This window comes from Hyla sarda, chromosome 2 (assembly GCF_029499605.1).
Source record: "Hyla sarda isolate aHylSar1 chromosome 2, aHylSar1.hap1, whole genome shotgun sequence".
Lineage (NCBI taxonomy): Eukaryota > Metazoa > Chordata > Amphibia > Anura > Hylidae > Hyla > Hyla sarda.
The window spans coordinates 303,158,000-303,184,931 of record NC_079190.1 but is presented as its reverse complement, the minus strand read 5'-3'; the positions used below and the strand labels follow the sequence as shown (position 1 = coordinate 303,184,931).

The 26,932-nt window shown below is 42.7% G+C and overlaps 1 protein-coding gene and 1 non-coding gene across 3 annotated transcripts in view; both read right to left on the bottom strand.

The window, feature by feature from the left end:
• Positions 1–26,932, bottom strand: part of CACNA1S (calcium voltage-gated channel subunit alpha1 S) — a 727,186-nt gene that overhangs the window by 549,681 nt on the left and 150,573 nt on the right. The gene's annotated exons all lie outside the window — the stretch shown is intronic.
• Positions 16,988–17,090, bottom strand: LOC130359727 (U6 spliceosomal RNA). The gene has a single exon (XR_008890417.1). It is a non-coding gene; the product is annotated as a U6 spliceosomal RNA (small nuclear RNA).

Sequence of the window (26,932 nt, the reverse complement as noted above, 5' to 3'; positions counted from 1 at the left end):
GTGTACGTGGACAACTTTTATACCAGAATCCCTCTGTTCACATCCTTTGCCGCCAGATCCACGTCCGTTTGTGGGACTGTGCGGAAAAAGTAGAGGCCTCCCTCTAAATTTTCAGCAGACACCTATGCCCAAGGGTGAGTCCTGTGCCCTTACCAATGAAAACCTGTTGCTGGTCAGGTATAAGGATAAGAGGGATGTCCTTATGCTGAACACTATTCATGGTAACGGCAGCTCACCTGTCCCTGTGCGAGGTACCACAACACCGGTCCTCAAGCCCGATTGTATTCTGGACTACAATCGGTATATGGGGGGAGTTGATCTCTCTGATCAAGTCCTCAAGCCATACATGGCCATGCGGAAAACACGGATATGGTACAAAAAAATTGCAGTCTACTTGGTACAGGTTGCCATGTACAACGCTTTTGTACTGTCCCCGTACGCTGGCAACACAGGGACATTCCTCCAGTTCCAAGAAGAAGTCCTAAAGGTCCTGATCTTTGGCGACCGGGAAAGAGCAGGCCGGACTTCCCAAGAAACTGGAGTTATAGGTGCCAGGATCATCCCAGGCCAACACTTTCCAGGTGAGGTCCCCCACACTGGAAAGAAGGGACGATCCCAGAAAAAATGCAATGTGTAACAGGAGGGGGATACAGAAGGATACCACATATCAGTGTGACACTTGCCCCGATCATCCGGGCCTCTGCATTAAAAACTGCTTCAGGGAGTATCACACTTCCATGCAGTACTAAATTTTCCCTTTTCATTTTAATTTTCCATAATTTGACCCCAATGTACCAAGTCCAGAGTACATTCCAAATATTAACACCATAAACCACTAAATTGCCCAAAAAAACTCATCTAAAAAAAACAAAAACAAAAAACTGATAAGGGGGTATTTTTTTTCTCTGGGTCATGGGTCACTATCATCGGGGACTTTTTTTTGTTGCCTCAAATGCGCAGCTCTCTCTCCACCTGAGCGGGGTGCGCATTTGAGGCAACAGGTTAGGGACGGCCACACACGTCACATTCCGGGAATTCCCAGAACATTGAAGTGAACTGATGGACAAAAACAGATGTCATGTGACGTTGCAGCCCTCTACACGTGTATCCCACATAATCATGCCATCACTGTCATAGCTCATCACCTTAACAAATATAGTATTCACAGTAATGATTTGAAGGAGTATATACTACAAGTTTAGCATTTTTTGTTACAGAACAACTTTTTTGGCTTTGATGATGAATATTTTTTTACAGATCACTGGCTGCCCTATGGGGTCTAAATTCTCCCCCTCGCTTGTTAATCTGTATATGGCATACTGGGAGGAGGTCATCTTATGCTCACCAGCCAATCCATTTTTCCAACTGATTGGCTGGTATGGGCGCTATATAGACGACCTCCTCCTACTGTGGAGGGGCAGCCAATCTCAGGCTCAATTTATTTAGTTTCTCAATACAAATGATTTTTCCTTATCATTTACCATTTCTCTTAGTGATAACACTACTTATTTTTTAGATGTTTCCTTGTCAAGTTGCATGGAGAGTAATAGTGTCAACACTAAACTATATCGTAAGCAGTGTACTGGGAACAACTTACTTCATGCTCAAAGTTGTCCCCCTCAACACGTAGTGCGAAATTTGCCCAATGGTGAATTTGTCTGTGCCAGAAGGGCGTGCTCAGAAGATGAATGATATGAAACGGTATGTAAGGACATTAGAAAAAGGTTACACGATAGGGGTTATGATACACACTTGATAGGAAGAGCCGAAAGTATTGTTAATTCAAAACCTGAAGGCTATTATCTAAAATCCAACACTGATAAAACACAAAATGAACAATATATCTCCACTTTTTCTACTCCTATTTCAAAACAGTTCAACAATATTCGTGACATAATTAATAAACATTTTCCCCTTTTGATAACTGACAAATACTAGATAATGGCATAAGGATTATTCCCCGCAGAGCACGTACATTACAAAATCAATTGTCACCAAGTGAATTTCATAATATACAAACAAGTGATACATGGCTATCTAGAAGAGGTACTATAAATGTGATCGTCCCAGATGTGGGACCTGTAGGTACATGACTAACTCCATTAAGCTTATGTAAGACAGGGCAACAGTATAATATTAAAACTCTTAAAACTCTGATAAACTGCCAAGCATCACATGTAATATAAACTCTAGTCTGTCTAGAATGAAATTTCCAATATGCAGGTTGCACTACAAGAAAACTAAAAACCAGGATTCAGGAACATATGTATTTAACAAATACTGACAGAAGTACAGTCAGATCGCTATCAGGGTTTACAAAAAATGTCATGGAAGTACATTCAGGATCTATACTATTATGTAATGTATCCGGTATGGAAAAGGTATGCCCGCCCCGAAGAGGAGGGGACTGGAGTAAACAATTGTTATAGCGTGAAGCGTTTTGAATACTTAATTTAGAAAGCCGTTACCCCTCCGGTCTTAACCATAGAAATTACCTGTCTTATATCTACTGAAACAAATGGTTCTTTAGGTTGTCTTGTGCACTCTGTCAACGTTATATACAAATGTTTATTTTTGTATGTTTCTCGGATATGCTGGCAAGATATAACTGCGATTTTTGGATTAATGTTACATTATTGGTGACAATGCATAGTTTTTGTATATGTATTTTTCTTTCCTCTTAATTTTATATGGATTTAGTCTGTGATCCATCTGCCCAGAATGACATAATAATAGGGGTGTATAGTTTAGCTGTCATGTCACGTGTCTAAGGCTGGAACTCCACTGAGGTTTTTTTTGCAAAAACACCGTCAAAAACGCCAATTTTCCCGCACAGCGTTTTTTCAGTGAAAAAACGCCACGTCCAGATGTTAGCTGCAAGTCAATGGTAAACTACAAAATGCCAGATTCAATTGGCGTTTTTCAGTTTGGCATTTTTTTTAATCCTTTTGGTGTTTTTCAGCAATTTCAGGCTCAGAGGCTGGATTTTCAAAACGCCCTACAAAAACCTAGTTTGGCGTTTTTGCCCTGAAATCATGGCGTTTTCCTCCCATAGAGGTCTATGGGAGAGCAAAAACGCCAAGAAAAACGCCATGTTGGTTTTAAATTTAGCGTTTTTGCAGGCGTTTTTTCTTCTTTTTTGGACTTTAGCGATCCCAAAAAAATATGGAGATACCTTTTTTAATAAATTTCGTAGGGTACCATAAAAAAAAATTATAAAAAAGATACAGTAGTGATGGAAAAAATTGTACATAAACTAAATGTATCTTTTTTATTACGATATGTTTATAAATTTTTAAACAGGGATCAATTTATGTGAGCGGGTAAAGCGCTAAAAATGTAGCCGACAATAATAAAAATGTAGTGTGTGTGCGTGTTTTTAACTTTTTTTTTTTAAAACATTTTTTAGGTAGTACTACTACTCCCAGCATGGAACACACTGTTCCATGATGGGAGTAGTAGTTACCTGTACTTATTGACAGATCGCTCCTTGCGATTCTCTTGTATAATGTATAGATGCGGCGGCCGCTCTTCTATGGTCCCCTGCACTGACGTATATTATATATATATATATATATCTCTCTCGTATATACTCGAGTATAAGCCTAGGGTGGGAATAAGTTATTGACTCGAGTATAAGCCTAGGGTGGGAAATACATCATCCTTCCTGTCATGATCCAGACCCCCGTCATCAACACCCTCATCATCATCACCCTGCCATCATCCCCCCTTCATCATCACCCTGTCATCATCCCCTTATCATCCCACACCCCCCTTCATCATCCCCCTGTCATCATCCCACCCCCCCTTCATTATCCCCCTGTCATCATCCCACACCCCCTTCATCATCCCCCTGTCATCATCCCACACCCCCCCTTCATCATCCCCTTGTCATCATCCCACACCCCCCCTTCATCATCCCCTTGTCATCATCACCACATGTCACCAGCCCCCCCCCCCCTTCATCTTCAACGCTTGTCAATGTCTGATACAGTCGTCTTCAACCTGCGGACCTCCAGATGTTTCAAAACTACAACTCCCAGCAAGCCCGGGCAGCTATCGGCTGTCCGGGCTTGCTGAGAGTTGTAGTTTTGAAACCTCTGGAGGTCCGCAGGTTGAAGACCACTGCGGCCTTCGACATCATCCAGACCCCCACCCCCTTTAGTTTTGTACTCACCTCCGCTCGGTGGGACGTTAGGGTGTGCTGAACCGGTGCTGCAGGACTGTCCGGTGGGGAGATCGTCCGGTGGGATAGTCGTTCCGGGCTGTCCATCTTCACCGGGGGGCCTCTTCTCCGTGCTTCGGGCCCAGAATAGAGGCGTTGTCTTGACGACGACGAAGAGGGATGTTGCTAATGAACGTCCCTGTGCATCGTCATCAAGGCAACGTGACTATTCCGGGGCCGAAGCGCGGAGAAGAGGCCCCCCGGTGAAGATGGACAGCCCGGTACGACTATCCCTCCCCACCGGACAGTCCTGCAGCACCGAACCAGCGCACCCTAACGTCCCGCCGAGCGGAGGCGAGTACAAAACTAAAGGGGGTGGGGGTCTGGATGATGTCGAAGGCCGCAGTGGTCTTCAACCTGCGGACCTCAAGAGGTTTCAAAACTACAACTCCCAGCAAGCCCGGACAGCCGATGGCTGCCCGGGCTTGCTGGGAGTTGTAGTTTTGAAACATCTGGAGGTCCCAGGTTGAAGACCACTGAGGGCGGAGAAAAATCGTGCTGAAAAACTCGGCTTAAACTCGAGTATATACGGTACACATTCATATTTCCTGCAGAGAGCTATGATTGGGCAGATGGTTCCAGCCAATCACAGCATCAGAATGTGTATATACACGGCGTGCAGGGGACCATAGGAGAGCGCCGGCCGCTGCACCCATACATTATACAGGAGCATCACATCGGGTCTCAGGAGTGATACCCGCAGTGATCTTCCCTTAACTACAAGTACTACTACTCCCATCATGGAGTACACTCTGCTCCATGCTGGGAGCTGTAGTACCTGCATTAATAGACAGATCGCAGCGGGTGTCAGAAGTTACACTCGCTGCGCTGCGTCTATTAATGCAGGTACTACAGCTCCCAGCATGGAGCAGAGTGTGCTCCATGTTGTCAGTAGTAGTGCCTGCTAAAGGACACATCACAGCGGGTGTCACTACTGACACCCGATGTGACCGTCATGTCTATAGCAGAGATGCAGAGTGGCTGTATACATCGCTCACATCCCTGCTCTGCACTGTACTCCGGGCCGGCCACTCATTCATTGATATTTTCCTCAAAGCTGTGATTGGCTGCAACCATCCGGCCAATCACAGCTCTGGGCGGGAAATATGAATGAGTCAGTGATGTGAATAGAGCAGAGATGTGAGCGCTGTATAGAGCCACATCACTGCTATATTATGGACAATCGCATCGGGTGTCAGACTGACACACGGGGCGATATGTCTATAGTACAGGTACTACTACTCCCATCATGGAACAGTCTTGTTCCATGCTTGGAGTAGTAGTACTACATAAAAAATGTGAAAAAAGAGAAAAAAAGTTAAACGAACACACACTTTATAAAAAAAATATTTATTAAAATTTTGTTATAAAAAATAAACATTTAGTAAAATAGATTTTTACATCCCTACTGCATCCTTTTTTTTTTTGGTACCCAACTATTTTGTAAAAAAAAAAGCAAAAGGGGCCAAAAACTGCAAATTCCACACAAAGGTAAAAACGCCAGAAAAAACTTAAAAACGCAAAAACGCAGGGAAAAACTGTGATAGTTTTTCTGGCGTTTTTATGCCACAAAAATCGCAGGGCAAAAATCTCAGTGGAGTCCTAACCTAATGCAGGTTTTTTAAACTGGGTATTGTGTCTGCATTATGTGCCATGAGTAAGACTTGTTGACAAGTTGAAAGGCGTATCGTTTTTGCTTTTATTTTTTGTTATTTTTTCTATATTTCTCCACCTGTATGTTTTAAAAAATTTTCATTAAAGTTGGATTTTATTTATCCATTGGGAGCCGGATATCTGCTTTTTCCTTACAATTCCAATTATACCAAACTTTTTATTTTTTTATTTTATGGTAAAACAAAAAAAAAATATAGAAAACTTTTAAAAATCCAGTTCATTTACATGTTCTAACCCCTATAACTTAATTTTTTTTTAACCCTACGGAGCAGTGTTAACGTTTATTTTTTGTGCCATAAGCTTTAGTTTGTAAAAGTACTACTTTTGGGTCAGAGGCGTAGCTTGTAACTGATGCAAAATTTGCAATAGGGTCCCATATGCCAATTAAAAAACTGGACTCTTATGGGGCAGATGTGCTTTGGGGCCCCGATGCGACTGCTAGCACTATAGCTACGCCGCTGTTTTGGGTACTATTATATTATATAAAACTTAAAGGGGTATTCCAGGAAAACTTTTTTTTTTTATATCAACTGGCTCCAGAAAGTTAAACATATTTGTAAATTATGTGTAGCAAAGGAAAAGATTTCCTGCACCGCTAGATGTACACCTGTTTCTTAATTGAATCAACGTCTGACCGCACTGGCGTCCCACGAGGCTACTGACTCTGCATATACATGGGGTGCTGGTGGGAGTGCACAAATTGCTGTTGCAATATAGTTATGTGAGAAAGAACCGCACTCACCCGTTTTCTATGTGCAGAAGGTAGTTTATTCTCTTAAGGTGACAAATTGTCCATGGAACACAGCTACCGCAGGTCGGCTAAGACTCTCGGAGGCGCTCCAATCGGTGTGACAGCTGTTTCACGGGTCTTAGCCCACTTCGTCAGACCACGCTCTTCCGGTGGCGTCAGGTGTATTTTATACACACCTTATTCTGACGTCATCGGAAAGGGCGTTTACAAAAAAGGTGAATTAGTGACATTAAAACATATACAAAATTGTAAAATGTAAAAACAATGCTCTATGTAAACTCTATTCATATTATTACTGTTACCTTAGTTACATTATTTTACAGAAATACACTGTAGTCTAGTTTGTTGTTCATCCCGAGATTACCATGCGCGTTCGTGCGCAGGATTATTTCTGCTTCAGTCCGAAGGAGGACTTTTTTTTTTCTGTCCTGTCCTTCTTTCGGCATGATACGTTTGATACCAAAAAAACGTAGAGCTGTAGGGTCATTATTATGCATTGTGTGAACATGTTATAGTATACAGGGGGCACCCTTTTCCGGATTTTATTGAGTATAAGTGTTCGCGGAATCTTATGTTGAGAGACCTGGTGGTACTCCCAACATAAAATCACACACTATTCCATATACTATAAAGGTGGATTTACAATTAATTAGTTCTCTTACTTTTAGTTTTTCTGCTCCAATATCTACTGTCTTGCCTTGTTTGAGTTGTGGGCACCATTTACAGTTATTGCAGCGGAAATTGCCGGAGACGTTGGGGTCCCTAAGCCAGTCTGAACTGCTAACTTAGCAAGGGAAGGTGAAAAACCCATAAGAATAAGCCCTATAGGATTTAGCCCCCTAGTTGATCCCACTACCCAGGAACTAGATTGCTTAACAGCATTAACTGAATTATTAGGAGAAGGAGAAGGTTTAGCAGATACATCAATGTCTGACACCGCCAACACTGATCTGAATTACGGATATTTTACTGGTGGAGTAAAATCTACATATAATTCACCTATCCACCCAGGGAGCAATTTACATTTATTTTATCAGACAGTACTTGGTGATGTCAAATCCTTACTGTACCCTAAAGACAATAGTAATTTGTCACAGAAAAAGAAGCCTTGAAATGGTTAAGAAATCTAAAAGGAGTGATCATAAAAAGATCGGATAAAGGAGGCAACATAGTCCTCATGAAAGAGGACTATTATTTACAAGAAGCCAATAGACAACTCTCCAACAGAAAACATTATCATACATTACCCTCCAATCCTATTCCAAAATTAACCACACAATTAAAAACATTTCTTCGCATATCTGTAGAAAAAGGGACTATATCTAACACCACAGCTATAAAATTACTTCCTCCAACACCTAGTACTCCAACATGGTATTTTATTCCTAAGGTACACAAGACATTGGAGAACCCACCCGGACGACCAATTGTATCCGGTGTGGGGTCTCTAATGGAACCACTATCAAAATACATAGATTGGCTCCTTCATCTGATTCTGAATGAAATCCCTTGTATTGTTAAGGATACTAACCACTTCCTTCACACACTGGTGGAACCACTATCAAAATACATAGATTGGCTCCTTCATCTGATTCTGAATGAAATCCCTTGTATTGTTAAGGATACTAACCACTTCCTTCACACACTGGACACAAAAAATTGGGATAAAAATCATATCCTAGGCACTATAGATATAGAAAGCCTATATACTAATATTAACCAAGAACTTGCTGTCCACTGTGTGAAGGAACTGTTAGTTACCGCTAAAAAAGATGTAAAACTGATTGAATTTATATGCGAAGCCATGAACTTGATACTGACTAAAAATGTATTTACATTTAATGGGACATGGTATACGCAGACAAGTGGCGTTGCCATGGGTACACCAGTGGCGTGTACCCTGGCAAATATCTACGTTGCTTTTCTTGAAAATTTTTTTATTTTTTTTCCGAAATTAACCCTTATAGAAAATCCATCAGTAAATATATGCGTTTCGTAGATGACGTTCTAATAACCTGGTCTAACACAGAAACTGAATTTGCTAATTTCTTACAATGGATTAATAACACCAACAATATGCATTTATTATTTACAGGAAAAGCGAGTAAAAAAGAAGTAGAATTTCTTGACGTAAAAGTCATTATTACCAGCGAGGGCTTGCAGACAGAGGGCTTTCGTAAGCCAACTGCCGGCAACTCCTTGCTGCATTACACTAGGTATCATCCCCACCACGTAAAGGCAGCCATACCGTATGGCCAATTCTTACGCCTGAGACGTATAAACGACACACAAGAAAGCTTTGAAAAACAATGTAACGAATTGTCTCTGAGATTACAAGACAGAGGATATCCCTTATCTGTACTAAAAACAGCTTTTGATAGAGCTAATAAACAGGACAGAACATTACTATTAAAAAACAGCAACACATTTATCAAAAAACATAATAATAGAAACAATAAAATAACCCAATTTTGTTTTGCCTTTAAACATAGTCCAATGTCAGAAATAATTAAACGCAGCATACACAAAAATTGGAACCTCATTCAACAAGACCCAATATTAAATAAACATTTACAAGGAAAACCACTTATTACATTTAAAAGAGTAAAAAATCTATCAGACATACTTACCAGTAGTAGATACACCTCAAGAGACAATTAAGACTGGCTTAGAGACCCCAACGTCTCCGGCAATTTCCGCTGCAATAACTGTAAATGGTGCCCACAACTCAAACAAGGCAAGACAGTTGATATTGGAGGAGAAAAACTAAAAGTAAGAGAACTAATTAATTGTAAATCCACCTTTATAGTATATGGAATAGTGTGTGATTGCGGGCGATTTTATGTTGGGAGTACCACCAGGTCTCTCAACATAAGATTCCGCGAACACTTATACTCAATAAAATCCGGAAAAAGGTGCCCCCGCATACTAGAAAATGTTCACACAATGCATAATAATGACCCTACAGCTCTACATTTTTTTGGTATCAAATGTATCATGCCGAAAGAAGGACAGGACAGAAAAAAAAGTCCTCCTTCGGACTGAAGCAGAAATAATCCTGAGCGCAGGGTAATCTCGGGTTGAACGACAAACTAGACTACAGTGTATTTCTGTAAAATAATGTAACTAAGGTAACAGTAATAATATGAATAGAGTTTACATAGAGTATTGTTTTAAAATTTTACAATTTTGTATATGTTTTAATGTCACTAATTCACCTTTTTTGTAAACGCCCTTTCCGATGACGTCAGAATAAGGTGTGTATAAAATACACCTGACGCCACCGGAAGAGCGTGGTCTGACGAAGCGGGCTAAGACCCGTGAAACAGCTATCACACCGATTGGAGCGCCTCCGAGAGTCTTAGCCGACCTGCGGTAGCTGTGTTCCATGGACAGTTTGTCACCTTAAGAGAATAAACTACCTTCTGCACAGAGAAAGCGGCTGAGTGCGGTTCTTTCTCACATAACTATATTTATGAATTACTTCTATAAAAAAATCTTAATCCTTTCAATAATTATCAGCTGCTGAAGTTGAATTGTTGTTTTCTGTCAGGCAACAGTGCTCTCTGCTGACATCTCTGCTTGTCTCGGGAACTGCAAAGAGTAGAATAGGTTTGCTCTGGGGATTTGCTTCTAAACTGGGTGGTTCCCGAGACACGTGTCATCAGAGAGCACTTAGACAGAAAAGAACAACTCAACTTCAGCAGCTCATAAGTACTGAAAGGATTAAGATTTTTTTATAGAAGTTATTTACAAATCTGTTTAACTTTCTGGAGCCAGGTGATATATATAAAAAAGTTTTTTTTCCTGGATAACCCCTTTAATGTGTGTGTGTGTGTGTGTGTGTGTGTGTGTGTGTGTGTGTATATGTATTTGTGTCTGTTCAAGCATCACTTCCAAACGGCTAAAGATATTTACATGAAACTTTGTACACATGTTACTAATATGTCAACTAACAATATAGGATAGGTAAATTAATCCTAATCCATCCCCACTTGCGAGGGTCAGAGTTTTTGTTTAAAGTCCCATACAAGTCTATGGGAAATATACTGCATAACTTTCAAACAGCTGGAGATATTTCGATAATACTTTGTCACATGTGCCTTATATATCAAATAAAAATATAGGATAGTTAATTTAACCCTAACCTACCCCCATTTGAGAGGGTTTTTGTTTAATATGTCATGCAAGTCTATAGGAAATATATGTTCCAGCATAACATTCCTATGGCTGGAGATATTTTGGTAATACTTGGTCACATATTATTTATATGTAAAATAAAAATATAGTATGGTTAATTTAACCCTAATCTATCTTCTTACATGAAGGATGGTTTTTTTGTTTTAACCCCTTAACAACAATGGACGTATATTTACGACCATTGCAGACTCCCGTTATGTGAAGCGGGGGAAAACACATGCCGGTTAGCTCAGCGGGCTGTTCAGGACCGCCGCGGTGAAATCACAGCGTCCCGAACAGCTGAGAAGATGGCGGGAGGGCACTTGCCTGCCTCCTCACCGTCCGATCTGTGCCTCAATGCTCCAGCCAGGCTCTGCAGGCTGGAGCAATCGAGCAAAGATAACACTGATCAAAGGTATGCTATGGCATAGCATTGAACAGTGTATGTAAAGTACAAATAGTGGCGCTAAAAACAAGCACTCATATGGGTCTGTATGTGCAAAACTGAAAACATACTAATATTTAGAAGGTGAGGTGTAAAATACGAAATTGCAAAAATGAAAAAACCTGTGGTCCTTAACCCCTACTTTCTCGGAACGTTTTGTTTTTTCCTCCTCACCTTCTAAAAACAGAACACTTTCAATTTTCCACCTACAGACCCATTTGAGGGCTATTTTTTTGCGCCATCAATTTTGCTTTTGTAATAGCATGAATCATTTCACCACAAAATCTACGGCAAAACCAGAAAAAAATATATTTTTGGGGCAAAAATAAAAAAAGGAGATTTTTTTTGTACTCACCGTAAAATCTCTTTCTCAAAGCCTTCCTTGGGGAACAGAGAGACCATGGGTATTATGCTGCTGCCCACTAGGAGGCTGACACTAGGCAAAAAAAGAAGCCTGCTCCTCAGGCACAGAGCTAATCAGTTGTGTCACAAAGCAGTAGGAGAAGTCAAATAACAAAGGAGTTATGTCCGAAGGACACCAGAAAGTAACAACAGGTAACAAACAACCTGACCAGGAACAGTAAGTGGGTGGGTGCTGTGTTCCCTAATGAAGGCTAGAAAAAGATTTTACGGTGAGTACAAAAAAATCTCCTTTTCTCGATCACCTCATTGGGGAACACAGAGACCATGGGACGTCGAAAAGCAGTCCCTGGGGAGGGAAAAACATCCGCCAGAAAAAGGAAATCAGGCCAGAGACCGAAGAATATCCATGAGGCCCAGAGGGAACCAGAAGCTGGAAACCAACCACCGTGGAGCCCACAAAACCTGAGGGGATAGGACCCGAAAGGAATGAACCTTGCAGAGACGGGTCCAACCGCCAACAAAATTGGACAAGACATGGTGCCCCGGAGGCTCCCCGTGCCGAAGACCAGTCTGGCAGGAGAGGAGAAACGACCTCCGAAGACAGAAGACTCAAGCCCACCGAAAGAAACGTACACAGTAAATATATAGATCAGCTCACCCTTCTTATATGGATGGCATTTGAGGCAGCATCAGCGTGGTAAATGGCTTGGAAGCTCGGAGGAAATCACTAGAGCTGGGTCTCCAGGTGTAGCAATACCAAGGAAAAACAGGATATCCGGCTCCCAATGAGAAAAAATTGTTAAAAATCCAACTTTATTGAAAAATTATAAAAAAGTAAAAAAATAGGTGGAAAAATAATGAAAAAATTATAAGATAAAAATGCAAATGAAACGCCAACGCAATTCAGCAAGTCTTTGTCATGGCAAGTTGTGAAAGCACACTGTCAAGTATATATACACCAAAAACCAACACATGACATGACATCACATGGCATACGCCCCTTCCACTAGACAATAGCCACTGGGCGGAACAAAATAACATATTTAGAAAATTACTTGTATGTATAGCCAACATTAGACAATAGAATGTATGTACCTAAATAGGCGTGTGTGAACATGAACCACCACAGTATTTTGTTGTGTAAGTATACTGAATGAATGGTATACATGAACCTATAGTGGAGACGTCATGAATGACACGCCTCCTCTATGTTGTCATTCTGTCACGAAGTATAGAAAATCAGAGCTCCGGAACTGAGGTATGAATAGCTGATATATCTATGTTGTTGTTGTACTTACGAATATTAAACCTGAAGAGAAATTTGATTGGCTGGTATGGGTGATATATAGACGACCTCCTCCTAATATGGAGGGGTACACGAGCACAGGCAGATTAATTCATTTCATATATTAATTTCAATGAATTTTCCTTGTCCTTTACTATGTCACTTGATGACAATGAGACACATTTCTTGGATGTTTCCTTGTTTGGTAATGTCGGAAAAAATTGTGTATACACTAAGCTATTCCGCAAGCTATGTGCGGGCAACAGCTTACTTCGTGCTTCAAGCTGTCACACACAACATGTGGTTAAAAATTTACCTATTGGTGAATTTGTCCGTGCTAGAAGAGCTTGTTCTGACGATGTATCCTATAAAATAGCATGTGAAGATATAAGAAAAAGATTACATGCCAGAGGGTATGGATCCCATGTTATAGGGAGGGCTGAGGGTATTGTAAATTCAAAACCTGAGGGATATTATTTAAATACCCGTAATATCAATAAATCTGACACAAAGTATATTCCCACTTTCTCTACCACATACTGCAAAAAATTCAATGATATTCGTAATATCATCAGTAAATATTTACCTCTCCTTAGAGCCGATGACACCATGAGTTTAATACTAGATGAAGGTATAATTCCTTGTAGGGCTCGTACATTAGAGTCAGTTTTCACCCAGTGAATATAGTGAATCTAATAATAAGTATGACACCTGGCTCTCAATGAGAGGTAATTACAATAGTGGCCACCCGAGATGCGGCACTTGTAAATATATGAATAACTCTACTACTGTTTCGTCTTGCAAAAATGGTAAACAACATAATATTAAGAGTTTCATAAATTGTCAATCATCCCATATTATTTACACCATTATTTGTTTGGAATGCAACCTGCAATATGTAGGTTGCACTACATGAAAATTGAAAACGAGAATCCAGGAACATATGTATATACCTAATATTGACAGAAGTGTGAATAGATCTCTATCGGGATTCACCAAACATGTGGTAGAGAAACATTTGGGCAATATACCAAAGTGCACAGTATCGGGAATTGAGAAAGTACGACCGTCCTGAAGAGGAGGGGATTGGAGTCAACAGGTTTTCAAGTGTGAAGCTTTTAGGATATTAAGCCTGGAGACACGCTACACCGCAGGTCTGAATCATAGAAATGACTTATCTTATATATATTGAACAAAATTTCTCTTCAGGTTTAATATTCGTAAGTACAACAACATAGCTATATCAGCTATACATACCTCAGTTACAGAGCTCTGATTTTCTATACTCCGTGAAAGAATGACAACATAGAGGAGGCGTGTCATTCATGACGTCTCCACTATGGGTTCATGTATACCATTCATTCAGTATACTTACACAACAAAATATTGTGGTGGTCCACTTTCACACACGCCTATTTAGGTACATACATTCTATTGTCTAATGTTAGCTATACATACAAGTAATTTTCTAAATATGTTATTTTGTTCCACCCAGTGGCTATTGTCTAGTGGAAGGGGCATAATGGCGTGTGATGTCATGTCACGTGTTCATTTTTGGTGTATATATACCTGACAGTGTGCTTTCACAACTTGCCATGACTAAGACTTGCTGATAAATCTAAACGGGTCGGCGCTTCGTTTGTGTTTTTATCTTTTCATACTTTTTCCACCTTTTTTTCACTTTTATATGATTTTTCAATAAAGTTGGATTTTTAACAATTTTTTCTCATTGGGAGCCGGATATCCTGTTTTTCCTTGGCAGGCCCACCGAGGCCTCGCCAACACGTGGAAAAGAGAGAGATGAGAACTCCAGCAGAGATGCGTCCAAGCAAAGCGAACATGGCGAGAAACATGCCAAGTCCCAGAAGAGAAATGGACCGGAGAGGCTCGATGGGTAAGCCCTGCCAGATGGGTAGCCTTAACGGCAGGAGAGAGAGAGAGAAAGAGAAAAAGAGAGAGAGAAAGAGAAAAAGAGAGAGAAAGAGAGAGAAAGGGAAAAAAACAGAGAGAGATAGAGAGAGAGACCAGAGGCAACAACCCCTGCCAAGGTGAAGCAGCAGGAAAACCCTTCTAAAAGAACGAGACCTGTAACAGGCTACCTGTGAAGGTAGCCCAAGCAAGAAGGCACAACAGCAGATTTCTCCTGAAAAGGTAGAATCAAGAGGGAGAGGGTCCCGAACGAGACTAGCACCACAAGGGAAGGGTCATATACCCTAGGGGAGAACACCAGGCAGAGTAACAGGCCCCGCCACCACTGGAATATCCCGCCGCCCAGCACTCGCCGACTCCACAGACGAGAGGACAGACAAGGCCATACCGGTACTGGATCCCAATGGTCATAACTGACCGGATGGCTCCGGGAGGGAAGATTGCAGAGAAAACAAGTAAAAGAGAGGGAGACAAAGGAGACCCAGCTGAGCGGTTAGTCTAGCAGAAGCAAAAAGGTGCACGTGCTGGGCGCAGGAGGTCGCCCACCAAGACCATCATCCAAGCACGCAACACCCGACAGTCACTAAGGAGGATTGACATGTTGCAACCCGAACTGTCGTGGAACCTCTGGGAGCCAAAGGCAGCTCAAAACAGAAGAGGCACAGGAGGAAGCCCTGGAGACACCCAAGCAGAGAGCCTGCTGGAGAGAAGAGCTAAGGTAAAACCGGGAGCACCCTGCAAATGGAAAGGAAGAGATGAGAACGATAGAAGCCAAGACAGAAACCACATGAGGACTGTCAGGACGACTCCTATGCAAGCGCTACCCCGAGGGAGAGAGCGCTACCCGATAGCTGGGGTGGCCAGACTAGGAACCATGCATGGATTGTCGGTACTCCACCCATAAAGGGGGGGGGGGGGCATGGCAGGAATTTTAGCCAACAACCCACCGAGCTACCCTCACAGCCGGCAGTGGAAGGAGATAATGAGATGGCTGGACCTGCCATAGAAAGGGTCACATAAGGTTGTTAACACCTCACCTAGCGAGGAGAAATGCAATGAACACATGAGAATCAGAGGCAACTTACAGTAGGCAAAAGTAGAAGGTAGCAAGACCACGAATACTCCCTGCCTGGATGGGAGAAGAAGTTGCCTACACCGCAACACCCTGCAAACCACTCCCCCAGTGGAAGGATAGAATGAAATGGCTGTAGGTCAGTGCAGGTACTCTGCAAACCTGCCTCCCCCCCCCCTCAAAAGGGTGGGAGTGAACTGGCTGTGAGGGCTACAGCAGACTACCTGCGAATTACTGCCCTTGGAAAGCCACAGATACTCCACATATATGGAGGGGGGAAAACTGACTCCACTGGACCCCCCCCCCCCCCCCCACTTTGCAATAGGACACCATAACCGCCACCGGGGAAGGGGAAAATATGGCATGGGACTCCAAGCAGAACAATAGCAGATACTACTGATACATGCTCCCCATGGGCATTACAGAGGGTCCATCTTACGTTACCCCCATGGGAGCTGCCACAACTCTGTTGCACATGTCAGGTCACCCCTGGCAATAACCTTGTACAGGTAATGCCACAACGTGGCAAACTCAGTATGGGTGACGGATGGAAAAGGAAACGGGCAGACTGCCACCAGGTTACCAGGTATTCCCCAAGGGACTGGAAGGGCAGTGTGGTGAGCCACGCTTGATAAGTACCCCAAAGTCTGTACCACTGTAAAAAGCCCATACCCCCGTGAAGTCGACCAACAAGTTGCTAAGTTGAAACGGACCAAAGCCCAAGCAGGTGCTAAGGAACAGGTGCTAGAAGCACCTAGTGCGAACTCAAGGTCCGCGGTAATGAATGCAAATTGGTACAGTATGGAAAGGTATGTGTCACAAACACCCAGACCCAAGGCCAAGCACTTCAAAAATTGGAAGGGAACAGACAGGGTCAATCACAAGTCTGTCCGACACAACCCCCTATGGCAAGACACTCATTCTGAAGGCTGAGAGTCAAGACAAATGGGAGCACTGTACCCGAAGATATTGCTATATGGGGCAAAGCATAGGGCGATGGAAGAAAGATTCTAAATTGACCCCTGAACTCAAAAATCCATTTACTATATGGTCAGAGGGGGGACATTCAAATGAAACGCATCAAAAATTTTGTGTTTCAACCTCGCTGAGGCACCATGCTAATATTCTCTGTATCGTTCCAATATTCATTTAAACATATTTGTATGCTATATTGTTGTTTAATTATTTTAGTAAATTTGCTGCCGGAGCAAACCCCTGAGCAATTAAACAGACATGAAGGGGATAATTCCAATAAAAAACTATGCAATAGAAATAACTACTTTTGGCCACTAGAGGGGGGCCCAGTTTTAAATTGAGTTGTACAGACCGAGCTGTACAGTAATTTTATATTCAGCCACTAGAGAGAGTAGTGCGGCCATGAGCAAACTTTTTTTTTTTTCTGTTAATCAATAACTATATCCAGCGGCCCACTGAGACGAAAGGGTGCCCTGTAGGCCTATAGAAGGTGAGGGGACCGGGGGGAGGGGTTAAAAACATGGATCGCAATGCGGTGTGCGCCATGCGATGTGCGTGGGGGGTTTAAACGTGATTGTGTGCGGGGGTGGATTGCAGTGCAGGCGCACAGAAAGCCCGAAATAAGAACGTAAACGGACCCGGACGTATCTACCAAGCCCTCCTCACCACTGTGAGCCCCTACTGCAGTCACATGGGAGAACAGAGCTAGAGAGGAGAATGTGACACAGGGAAGGGGGGGACAGTACTGTCCCCTGCAGCATGGCACCGTATGAGCATCCTATAGTTAGTAGAAGCTCGGGGGCCATGAGGTCTGGCCCTGCACAGCCACGTGTTATGGTGGCTGAGGAGCTTTGCCTAGAAAGGAAGGGGGACCCAAGGATAAGCATAGGGGAGGAACTTTAGAAATTAAGGGGGGGGGGGGAGTAGGGGATGTAATTTATACTCACCCACGGGCTCCATCTTCTTATACTCACCCTGAAGTCTTCAGCCAGCTTATTGTCACACTGCATCACGCCAAACTACCATAGCGAGGCGGGCAGGGGCAAGTGGGGGACTCGGGCCCAGGGTACTACCGCCAGACACTGGCCATTGGCGAGGAGGGGTTGATGGCCCATACTCATATGCACCGTGCCATTAGTCACATTTAGGGACGATCAGGTATCGCCATGCTCCTGTCACCCCACAAAAAAACAAGAAAAGAAAGGGAGAAAAAAAAAATACAGGCCCTTACTGGAAAAAAAAAAACCTGGAGAACCTGTGTCTGCCTCCTACTGAAACTAAGCAAAAATTGATTAGCTCTGTGCCTGCGGGCAGGTATATACTGCTGAGAAGAGCAGACTTCCTTTTTTTGCCTAGTGTCAACCTCCTAGTGGACAGCATCATAATACCCATGGTCTCTGTGTTCCCCAATGAGGCGACCGAGAATTTTTTTAATTTTTTTATTTTGAGGGCTTTCGATTCTACGCAGTGCACTTTTCAGTAGGGCTGGGCGGTATACCGGTTCATACCGAATACCGAATTTTTTGGGCTGCACGATATGAATTTTCCCCCATACCGCAATACCGGGCATGCTGGGAGTTGTAGTTTTGCAACAGCTGAAGGTTTGCAGGTTGGAGACAACTGCTGTCCGCTGTATCCCTATGCCCGGGCTGCAAAACATAAAGAAAATAAACTTTAAACTCACCTACTGTCGGGGCCACACGCTGGGGACTGGTACGCTGGACAGCCGTCAGCCTATCACCGGCCGCAGCGATGTCCCGCCCCGGCCGGTGATAGGCTGAGCCCACTGTCATGTAAGAAGCTCTGGCCGGCTTCTTACACGACAGTGGGCTCAGCCTATCACTGGCAGGGGCGGGACATCGCTCCGGCCGGTGATAGGCTGACGGCTGTCCAGCGTACCAGTCCCCAGTGTGTGGCCCCGACAGTAGGTGAGTTTAAAGTTTATTTTCTTTATGTTTTGCAGCCCGAGCATAGGGATACAGCGGACAGCAGTGGTCTCCAACCTGTGGACCTTCAGCTGTTGCAAAACTACAACTCCCAGCATGCCCGGACAGCCGTTGGCATGCTGGGAGTTGTAGTTTTGCAACAATTGGAGGTGCGCAGATGGAGACCACTGGCCTACAGTGAGTTCCAGCGCCCGGCGGCCCCCAACAAAGAGGAGGAGGGCAGTGCTTGAACGTAACATCTGTGAGTAGTGCCCCGCTGGGCTGATCATTAATTGGGGGGAGGGGGGTCGCTGAACACTGCACTGGCGGGTCACATGATTTGGGGGGAGGGGGGGGTCACTGAACACTGCACTGGCGGGTCACATGATTTGGGGGGGGTCGCTGAACACTGTGCGCTGGTCACATGATTGGGGGGGGGGGGTAAAAATACTGTTATATACCGTTAAAAAAAAAAAAACGTGATACACATATTTGGCCATACCGCCCAGCCCTAATTTTCAGTCTAACTGACACCTTATCTTTATTCTGTAGGTCCATATGGTTACAAGGATACCTAATTTATATAACTTTTATTTTATTTTACTACTTATAAAAAATTATAACTAAATGCACCAAAATTATTAAGTTTAAAATTGTCCAATTCTGACCCCTATAACGTTTTCATCTTTCCGTATACAGTAATGAATAAGGGCTTATTTTTTGCACCACTATCTGAAGTTTCTATCTGAAACATTTTACTTTGATGGCACCTTTTCATCACGTTTAATACATTTTTTCTAGTATATGAAGTGACCAAAAATACGCATTACATTTTTTTACACTTGCGACTTTGACCATGCGGTTTAATTAACATTATATTTTAATAGTTCGGACATTTACGCATATACCACACATGTTTAGGGGTAATTTAAAGGGGTACTCCAGTGAAAACCTTTTTTCTTTTAAATCAACTGGTGGCAGAAAGTTAAACATATTTATAAATTACTTCTATTAAAAAATCTTAATCCTTCCAGTACTTATTAGCTGCTGAATGCTACAGAGGAAATTCCTTTCTTTTTAGAACACTGATGACATCACGCTGACATCTCTGTCCAATTTAACAACCATGCATAGCAGACATATGCTAAGGGCATTTAAAAGAAAAAAGGTTTTCACCAGAGTACCCCTTTAAACTTTACACTTTTTTTTAGATGGCAGGGAGGAAGGTCCTCTCAGTCCTCTGAGCTAGCTGGGAACGGAGTTAAAGGGTTAATGCCGGACATCAGCCCATTGGGCGATGTCAGTCATTAGCCGTGGGTCCTGGTTGCTGATAGCTACCGGGATCCACCGGGTATGATGCACGCTTACCTACTGAGCGCACGTTATACAGCGGGAGTCGGAAGTGGACTTCCGTAAATATAAATATTCCGTAAATATACGTCCATTTGCGTGAAGGGGTTAAGTCCCATGCAAGTATACAGTGGTCCCCCAACATACGATGGTAATTCGTTCCAAACGAGCCATCGTTTGTCAAATCCATCGTATGTTGAGGGATTCGTGCAATGTTAAGTATAGGAAGCTGTACTCACCTGTCCCCACCGCTAGCGATGGTGTCCCCGCCGCTTCCGATGGTGACCCCGGGCCTCCGCTGGGCTCTCCTGGTCATTTCCGGTCCTTCGATGTCTTCTCCGGTCCTCCACTGTCTTCTCCGGTCCTCTGCTGTCTTCTCCGGTCCTCTGCTGTCTTCTCCGGTCCTCCGCTGTGTTCCACAAGGCCTTACTGGGCCTGCATAGCGATGTCATTACGCCGCTGCGTACGCCATTCCTATTGGATGACGTGCGCAGCAGCGTATTGACGTCATCAGAGAGGGCCGAGAAGACACCGGAAGACCAGCGCTGGACCCGGAGGGCACCCCGGAGCATCGTGGAGGGGTAAGTAATACTTACCGCACCACACGGGGAACATTAAGCTGCTATCCGGCAGCAGCTTAAGCATTTTGCGCTGCCGGATAGCACTTAATGCGATGGCTCCGACATAAAAAAGCATTGTATATCGATGCTGACATCGACATGCGATGGCCTCTGAGAGGCCATCGTATGTGGATTTGATCATATGACGGGGCCATCGTAGGTCGGGGGTCACTGTATAGGACTTCCAGGATATAAGGTGGGGATATTAGGACAGGATATGGGGTCAGAATATAAGGTCAGGATATGAGGACAGGATAGGAGGACAGGATAGGAGGTCAGGATATAAGGATGAGAAAGGAGTTTGAGATGAGGATGGGATAGAAGGATGAGATATGAGGCCAGGACATGAGGACAATATATGAGGACAGGATATGAGGTTGGGATATGGGGTCAAGATGGGATATGAGGATATATTTACACTAGCAAGAGCAGCACAACTGAAGTTTATTTCCTCATAGAGAGCGATGCAACTTTTCGACTGTCTGCACAGTCTTTATGCACTGTCTATATATATAAAACTCAATGGGGGACATGTATCAAAAGATTTTATCCCGGTTTTGTGTTTCAATTTTTGCGCGAAATGTTGTCCAAGCTGTTTTTTTTTTTTTCCCGTACATTCTGGAGGAGCATTTCCTCCAGATGTGTATGTTTCTGTGTACCTGGAGTTACATATTTAGTATGCACAAATTTATTAACTGCGTACATTTCATTTACCCGCAGAAATCTTGCACAATGACCATATTTGTTACGCAAATATAAGCCATCTTGGACTGCACGTAGCAAGATGCTCTAAATCATTGATTTCATTTTTCAAAGAGTGGAGGTATGACCGCAATTTATGAAACTCCTTGCACTTGATTGATAAATTTAGAGCATCTACGCATAATTTTTAATTCGGCAAAAGGGGTAAACTGCTTCTACCATACACAAATAATGATACATGTCCCCCAATGTGTGTATGCATGCATGTATGTATGTTCCAGCATTACTTCCAAACCGCTAAAGATATTAACATGAAAGTTGATACACATGTTACTAATATGTCAACTACAAACAAGTCCCATACAAGTCTATGGGAAATATATGCTATTGCATAACTTCCAAACAGCTCGAGATATTTTGACAATAATTGGTCATGTTACTTAAATGTCCACAAAAAAACATATAGGATAGTTATTTAACCCTAACCTACCCCCATTTGCGAGTGTCAGGGTTTTTGTTTAAAGTCACATGCAAATCTATGAGAAATATACACTGCTCCAAAAAATAAAGGGAACACGAAGATAACACCTCCTAGATATGAAAGAATGAACTAAATCGTATGAAATACTTTCGTCTTTATATAGTTGAATGTGCTGACAACAAAATCACACAAAAATGATCAATGCAAATCAAATTTATGAACCCATGGAGGTCTGGATATGGAGTCACACTCAAAATGTGGAAAACCACACTACAGTCTGATCCAACTTTTGATGTAATGTCCTTAAAAAAAGTCAAAATGAAGCTCAGTAGTGAGTGTGGCCTCCACGTGCCTGTATGACCTTACTACAACGCCTGGGAATGCTCCTGATGAGGTGGTGGATGGTCTCCTAAGGGATGTCCTCCCAGACTTGGACTAAAGCATCCGCCAACTCTTGGACAGTCTGTGGTGCAACGTGGCGTTGGTGGATGGAGCGAGACATGATGTCCCAGATGTGCTTAATCCGGATTCAGGTCTGGGGAATGGGCGGGCCAGTCCATAGCTTCAATGCCTTCCTCTTGCAGGAACTGCTGACACACTCCATCCACATGAGGTCTAGCATTGTCTTGCATTAGGAAGAACCCAGGGCCAACCACACAAGCATATGTCTCACAAGGGGTCTGAGGATCTCATCTCGGTACCTAATGGCAGTCAGGCTACCTCTGGCAAGCACATGGAGGGATGTGCGGCCCACCAAAGAAATGCCACCCCACACCATTACTGACCCACCGCCAAACGAGTCATGCTTGAGAATGTTGCAGGCAGAAGAACATTCTCCACGGCAGCTCCAGACTCTGTCACACCTGTCACATGTGCTCAGTGTGAACCTGCTTTCATCTGTGAAAAGCACAGGGCGCAAGTGGCAAATTTGCCAATCTTGGTGTTCTCTGGCAAATGCCAAACATCCTGCATGGTGTTTGGCTGTAAGCACAACCCCCATCTGTGGACGTTGGGCCCTCATACCACCCTCATGGAGTCTGTTTCTGACTGTTTGAGTGGACACATGCACATTTGCGGCCTGCTGGAGGTAATTTTGCAGGGCTCTGGCAATGCTCCTCCTTGCACAAAGGTGGAGGTAGCGGTCCTGCTGCTGGGTTGTTGCCCTCCTACGGCCTCCTCCACATCTCCTGATGTACTGGCCCGTCTCCTGGTAGCACCTCCATGCTCTGAACACTACGCTGACAGACACAGCAAACCTTCTTGTCACAGCTTTCATTGATGTGCAATCCTGGATGAGCTGTACTACCTGAGTCACTTGTGTGGGTTGTACACTCCGTCTCATACTACCACTAGAGTGAAAGCACCACCAGCATTCAAAAGTGACCAAACCATCAGCCAGGAAGCATAGGAACTGAGAAGTGGTCTGTGGTCACCACCTGCAGAACCACTCCTTTGTAGGGGTGTCTTGCTAATTGCCTATAATTTCCACCTGTTGCCAGTTCCAACATCATGTGAAATTGGAATAAAGAAGCCGGAGGCACTAGATAGTCTTGCGGGTGATTTATTGAGGTCAGGTCATACAACAATACTCAGTCGACGAATCGTTTCATGCACCTGCGCCTAATCAATGACCACTAACTTCCTTCTCCTCCTCTTCCTATTTATACACTCCATGTTAACATTGTGAATACAACCATATAGTGAAGACAAAAGACCATATTAAAAACAATGTATGGTGTACAGTGCTTCCTAAAAAGTGCATTACACTCATACTTACACCTTAACTGTAAGTCATATTACTTCAAGTCATATAATAGTACAATAAAACAGCTTGGCTTCAAGGTTCATGAAAGTGCATAGTGTAAACTAGATATTTAAATGCTTGAATTACTAATAGATTTTTAAGAAGGAAAAACACTCAAGTCGCTACGTGTGTTTAGACCCAATGGTCCTAATGCGTCTGTACGCAATACTAACTTTCTTTTTGTAGCAACAATTTTTGTCTATCACCTCCCATCGTTGGAATAGGCTGTACATACAGACCCATAAAGTTCAAATGTTCTTTATTATTATTATGACAAGTGTTCATGTGTTCCACAAATCTCGGACTCCCGAGCCTGTCAACATTGATCTAATGTGTTCCTTTATTCTTTTATGTAAGGGTCTGATTGTTTTCCCAATGCATTTTTTAGTAATGAAAGAATTAACTGTAATTGTGTGGGAGCCTAATTGTATTTCTTTATGATTTATTAAGAGGTGACAGTGCATTGTCCACATTTGAAATTTCCATTTGGTAGTGATTTTTTTTAACCAATTTGATTCCTTCTCTTCTTTGTCCAGTCTGTTTTTGACCAATATATCCCTTATATATAAGGGATATATTGCAAAGGGTAAATCTTATGTTACAGTAAAGCTTTAATTTCTTTTAACACATTAAAGTACCGTAAGTAATATCTTTAGAGCAATATGTCAAGGGTTCTATACCAGCTTTCCAACAGTTTTAGATTATGTTCACACATAGCAAAAGTTTATTTATGGAAGATTAGATAAAATATTCATCATAACAAATAAAAAGCACAGTGTACACAGCTGCAAGAGAAGGCAGTAACATACAGGCTCAAGTGAAAGGTCTTGAATATAAGGAAAACTGACTAACATTGCATAAGCAAGTGACTCAATGAAGGAATACAGGCAATGCAGTATGGTTAAATGAACTGAGTACAAGTGCAACAACAGTCAGAGAGAGGGACAAGTATATATTACCACAACAGAGCCATGTAGTTACCTGCACCTACCCCAACGCACGTTTCACGCCAATGCGCTTCGTCAGGGGGCGTCACTTGCTTATGCAACGTTTGTCAGTTTTCCTTATATTCAATACCTTTCACTTGAACCTGTATGTTCCTGCCTTCTCTTCCAGCTGTGTACACTGTGCTTTTTATTTGTTATGATGAATATTTTATCTAATCTTCCATAAATAAACTTTTGCTATGTTTCATACATCTTTTGTTGCTGATGCTATTGTTGTTGGTGTTAGATTTTCCCAGTGGGTAGCTTCGGCAACATACTCCTTGTTACATTACCTTATAGGTGATATATTATGTTCACACAGCAGAATTTCGGTGAGGAAAATTCAGACGGAAATTCAGATGGAATTTACTGTACATTATGTTCAATAGAATTTCATTCAGACAGCGGAATTTCCTCCACGGAAATTCCGTATTCTGCAAAAATGTAAGTCCAGTCTTATAATTTTGCGTAATTGCAGATGGAATCCCACTGAACACAAAGGGACTTTGAATTTCGTCAGAGTTCGGTGTTTTGAGAACACAGAACTCTACCAAAATTCCCCCCAAATTCCACAATTCCATTCAGCAAGCATTTGCTGAACGGAATTTATGCGGAACTGTGGAAATTCCGCTATCTGAACACAGCCTTAGTTTGAATTAGTTTTGGTGACAAGATTGGATGCAAATATTTTTTTTTTTTTTGCTGGTAGACCATAAAGGTATGTTAGACACCAGAAAAAATAAGTCTATATTTATTTACAATCGTATATTCAGACTACAGTACAAAAATAACAAGTAATCGCGTACAATGTCTGGCCAAACATCTGCCTTGATAGACATCTTACGGATTGAAGCAAGAAAAAAGAGCGTCCCTACTGGACAAGATACCGTAAAAGCTTTTATTCCCTTATACAGTGATCCCCCGACCTACGATGGCCCCGACATACGATAATTTCAATATACGATGGCCTCTCAGAGGCCATCGCATGTTGAAGGCAGCATCAACATACGATCCTTTTGTATGTTGGGGCCATCGCATTAACGGCTATCTGGCAGCACAGACTGCTTCAGCTGCATCGCCGTCGCTCTCCTTTGTCGTCATCACGTTGCCACGCACGCCGTCCCCTCCTCCAATAGGAGCGGCGTGCGCAGCGACGTGATGACGGTGATGAAGAGTGACGATCCCAGGCAGCAGAGATGGTCTGGAGCGGCGGGCCACCCAGGGGATGCGGCGACAGCGATGGAGGGTGAAATCCAGGGCAGCGGTGACGGTCCGGAGCGGCGGGGACAGGTGAGTATAGCTTCCTATACTTTACATTGCACGGATCCCTCAACATAGGATGGTTTCAACTAACGATGGTTCATTTAGAACGAATTACCATTATATGTTGAGGGACCACTGTACAGATAAGATACATCCCCCCATATCAAAAGAAGGAACAAAACAAAACTCAGTGAATAGGACGTAACTTCCCTGGTATGAGCCATATAAAACTCATCAGTCTCATGAAAAGGCTTTTGTGTAAGTTTTGATTCTCAATTTTTGTACCATGGGGAAAAAATGGAAGATTTATCTTTTGGTGGCAGTAATTTTTTGCTGTTTACAGATGAAAATAGTGTAAAGAGTGTAAATTAGATGAAGGCTGTATTTTTACTATACTGTAGGTGGAATTTAAATGGGTACTCCGATGGAAAACTTTTTTTTATTTTTTTAAATTAACTGGTGCCAGAAAGTTAAACAGATTTGTAAATTATTTCTATTAAAAAATCTTAATCCTTCCAGTACTTTTTAGAAGCTGTATGCTACAGAGGAAATTCTTTTTTCTTTTTTTTCTTTTTTGTGTTGTCCACAGTGGCTCTCTGCTGACACCTGATGCCCGTATCAGAAACTGTCCAGAGCAGGAGAAAATCCCCATAGCAAATTTATGCTGCTCTGGACAGTTCCTGATACGGCAGAGAGCACGGTGGACAAGACAAAAAAAGAAATTCAAAAAAGAAAAGAATTTCCTCTGTAGCATACAGCTTCTAGAAAGTACTGGAAGGGTAAAGATTTTTTAATACTTTAAGTAGGGATCGACCAATTATCGGTATGGCCGATATTATCGGCCGATAATCACGATTGTGGGCATTATCGGTATCGGCAATTACCTTTCATAACCCTTTCAAT